Consider the following 4,326-nt stretch of genomic DNA (forward strand, 5'->3'; position numbering starts at 1 on the left):
TAGATGAGCCCTGGTGGCCCTTTGTTATCCTATTATTTATGTTATATGTTATGTTATGTAAATAAATAAGACTTACTACCTACAGTTACCCGTATCTATGACGAGGTCGCTGTGCGACTGATATAGGATAACCTAGATGGGCCCTGGTGGCCCTTTGTTATCCTATGAGTGACCCAAACACCTCCATTTCGGTATTGGGAATATAATACACATGTTATTTTCCTTTTCCTTTACCATTTCGTATTAGATTTCTTTTATTTGAATGTGATTTTGCATTTATAAGAAGTTTGAGTGATAGAGGAAGTGTATAGGATGATGTGGACATTTTGCGTAGAAGACGTGTGAGAAACCTCGGCCATTGTTAGCTCTGTGTTGAGATTGACAGTTTTTGAAGCTTTGTGGAGCAGGTGAGTTATTCCCAGGTGTGTGCGTGTACATGGTTATTAGGTGAAGTTTGTAGAGTGAGTGAGACGCGCCAATTAAGGTGAAAAAAGTTTTGCCAAGTGAAAATAATTGAGTGTTTGGTTTTGTCGCCTCATAACATACATAAATAATAGGATAACAAAGGGCCACCAGGGCCCATCTAGGTCATCCTGTATCAGTCGCACAGCGACCTCGTCATCAGTACTTAAAGATACACTTACAAGTACACAATACATTATATACTAATTTTAAATATTTGGCCCATTAACAGGGCTAAGTCCTGCAGCGAATTCCTCTACAATCTGTGATCCCCATACATGGGGATCATGTCTTGTTTAACTATAGTAAATTTCTTATAAAAACTATCATGCAGTGCTATACATAATTATAAATCTAATAAATTTAAGTGCTTATCTAATCTGTTTTAAACATTGTCAAACTAGTGCTATTTACAACCGTCTCTGGCAATGCATTCCAGAAGTGTACCACCCTATGACTAAAGAAATATTTTCTTCTATCTAACCTGCAGCCTTGCTTTCTAATCTTCCTGCCATGATTTGTAGTCCTACTTCCTCCTCTAAGGTAAAGAAAGATCTCACATCTATGTAGTTTGTATCTGAGAACATTTGAAATAACTCTATCATATCCCTCTTATACATCTCCTCTCAAATGAAAACATGTTTAATTCCTTTAATCTATCTCTATACTCCAGGCGCTTTAATGCTGGTATCATCCTAGTTGCTCTTCTCTGAACTGCTTCTAACATGTTGATATCCTGCCTATAGTGGGGTGACCAGGCCTGTATGCAATACTCTAAATGGGGCCTAACATAGGAATTCTATAAGCTACGCACCACTTCCTTACTTTTATAACTAACATTTGTATTTATAAAAGCCAGGATCCTATTTGCCCTATTTCTTGCTTCTAAACATTGGTTTGAAAATTTCATAGTCCTGTCTATCACTACTCCTAAATCCTTTCCTTCCTCTACTGCCTCTAGCCAACATCCCTCCATCTCATAGTTAAAGTTTGTGTTGTCTTTACCTAAATGCATAAGCTGACACTTTTTAGAATGAAACTCCATCTGCCACCTGTCTGCCCATGCTATGAGCCTGTCCAGGTCTCGTTGTATTCTGTAATTGTCCTTTTCACCTTGTACTGCACATGCACATATATGCGGTGGTGATTCCTGCCCTCCTACGCCTTGTTGCGCCCCCATATTGCCTCCATAGATACCTTATGCACCCATACACCTTCCATTGTTAACCCCATCTATAAAGAAGCGATGCCTCCAACCAGAAATGCAAAAAGGTGTTCTTGAATTAAAGCTTGATTAAAGCTTGAGGTTGGCTAATGTTGGCATGAGCAAAATGGCGAAACCTACAGAGCTTCACCACCTTGCCCTTTCTGCACGAAACCATTTTTTTGTGTTAGATTTTGGCTTGCTTTGAATTAAAATAGCACTTGTTTTTGGTGCAAATCAAGCCATTTTTTTTACATCCCCGAAACATCATATGATTTGCATCAACAAACAAGTGGTAAATGAATTAAAAACAAGGCGAAATTGAACACAAAAAATGAGTTTGGTCCAGAAAAGAAGGTAACCTAACTAAACCTAAGGTAAGGTAACCCAACCCAACTTAACCTAACCCAACCTAATCTAACCCAACCCAACGCAACCTAATTTAACCTAACCTAACCTAACTAAAGATAAATTAACCTAACCAAACCTAACCTAACCTAACCTAACCCAACCCAACCCAACCCAACCTAACCTAACTAAACCTAAGCTAACCTAATTAAACCTAACCTCAGGGGCCGTCGTGATTGGTGGAAATAATTATGCTTTTTTTTCCTTGGCCGCCGCTTCAGTTTCAAAGAACAGAATCAATCAGCGTAAACAATTAAGCGCATGCTCAGACAATGGTGTGTCAGGAGCCCGCCGAGCCGCTGCGAGCGCCTGACACCATCAGTGTGCGGCAGGGTTTGATGTGGGAGGCTATTGTCACGGCTCATCACCAAAACACGCTTAAATTTTAAAAAATCTGTGTCGCCATTCAAAAGGTTGCACCTAGTATATATGGGGTTCAAATTACTCGTAATCAGGAGCTCTATCTCTTGAGGTGGGTAAAAAACACGTAGCTGATTGTGGTGAAACTCTGCAGTAATACCCTAGATTCTTATACTATTACTACCACTACTACAACAACTACCACTATTCCAGAGGTGCACCATGGCTTGCCACAAGGTCACAACTGGTCCCTGGAGAGCCGCTGGTGGTGACGGGCTGCCTGTGCCCTCTCTGCGGCAAAACTCCACACATACTCCACTCACCAAGTTCCAGAGGAGAGGTGAGTGTGTGTGTGTGGGAGAGGTGTCTGCAGGTGTGCTGTGAGTGTGGTGGGTGTGTAAATGTGTTTTTTGTATGTTTTTGTAATGTCAACTATAGCTACCTATGTATAGTGTTTATTGTTTTTGGTGTGGGTTGGCTAGGGTAAACTTATTGTGGGCGTTTTCCAGGTGTGATTTAAGGGTTGTTTGTGGAGTGAGTGTGTGTGTGTGTGTGTGTGTGTGTGTGTGTGTGTGTGTGTGTTTTGTTGTGTGATGCAATATTTTAGGTAATTTTGGGTGCGTTTTGGTTAGGTAATGTTTGTCCTGTTTCCTCCATATCTCCCTCCACAGGTTACCTCCAGGCTTTTCCTTCAGTAGACTATTTCCTCCATGTTTCCTCCACCTTCCCTCCAATTTTGAGTCTCCTATCTCACTTCTATCATAGTCAAAATAGTACTTTTCTAAATCTCACTTCAAAACCTGACAATTTTTCTCATTTTTCCCTCCACCACCTCCTTTTCTTTCCTCCATATCTCCCTCCACACACCAAGCTGTGTAATGTGCTGGTGTGTGCAGGTGTGGGAAAGGTTTCTGCAGGTGTGGTGTGTGTGTGGTACGTGTGGTGTGTGTGTGTAAATGTTTTTTTGTTGTGTAAACTACTATATATTTTTTGGGTGTTTTTTTTTGCATTTTTCAGTGTTTGCAAAGGGTTTTTTGTGGTTTGCTGGTGTGTGCAGGTGTGGGAATGGTGTGTGCTGGTGTGGTGTGTGTTTGGTGAGTGTGGGGTGTGTGAAAGCATTTTTTTTGCTTACAATTTTGTCTCATAAACCTCAATTTTTTTTCACTTGTTTTGGCCGGAAAATATTTGTCTTCTTTTTAAAATCCTCCTATTACTACCACCACCACCACCACTGTTCAACCACACCCACAACCACCACAAACAACCAACATTACCACATCAGATGCTCACAAAACCACACCATTTCACTACCATCACCACTACCACCACCTCCTCCCTACAGGATCACCGGCCGTACTAAAGGAAGTGGCTCTATGTAGGGATGGAACATGGCAACTGCACCAGCTGGGACACACCTAGCCAACTGTGAGTATTGAAGGCTGTTTTAAGGCTGTTTTGGGTTGTTTTAAGGTGTTTGAAGACTTTGAGGATGTTTTAAGGCTGTTTCAGGATGTGTAATGCTGTTTTATAGTGTTGTAAGGCTGTTTCAGGATATGTAATGATGTTTTAGAGTGTTTTAAGGCTATTTTAGGGTGTTTAAGGCAGTTTTAGGCTGCTTTAAGGGTGTTTAACCCATTAACACCCAGACCTATTTCCCGTGTTGAGATTGTAGTACTTTTTGGCAAGCTGTGTGTTTGTAACCTAACCAAGACATGCTGAAGGAAAAATCATGATAACTTAAGTCAAAGCCTAAGTGAGTTGCAGAGGGTGACATAAATGATCCAGCGGGCGGATCAGTTAGCGTCTCGGCCCCATTGCATATACTTACCTTAGTAAAGGAAAAATCAAGGTTTCTATACTTTTTTCGTAGTATACTTAGCATCTGCGTATTT

General features: G+C 40.9%; 1 long non-coding RNA gene across 1 annotated transcript; it reads left to right on the plus strand.

The window, feature by feature from the left end:
- Nucleotides 1–266: 266 nt before the first annotated feature.
- On the plus strand, nt 267–3,795 carry LOC123514187. Its single transcript, XR_006677528.1, has 3 exons — nt 267–407; nt 2,648–2,774; nt 3,777–3,795. It is a non-coding gene; the product is annotated as an uncharacterized LOC123514187 (long non-coding RNA).
- Nucleotides 3,796–4,326: the final 531 nt, after the last annotated feature.

Source organism: Portunus trituberculatus, chromosome 37 (genome assembly GCF_017591435.1).
Source record: "Portunus trituberculatus isolate SZX2019 chromosome 37, ASM1759143v1, whole genome shotgun sequence".
Taxonomy (NCBI): domain Eukaryota; kingdom Metazoa; phylum Arthropoda; class Malacostraca; order Decapoda; family Portunidae; genus Portunus; species Portunus trituberculatus.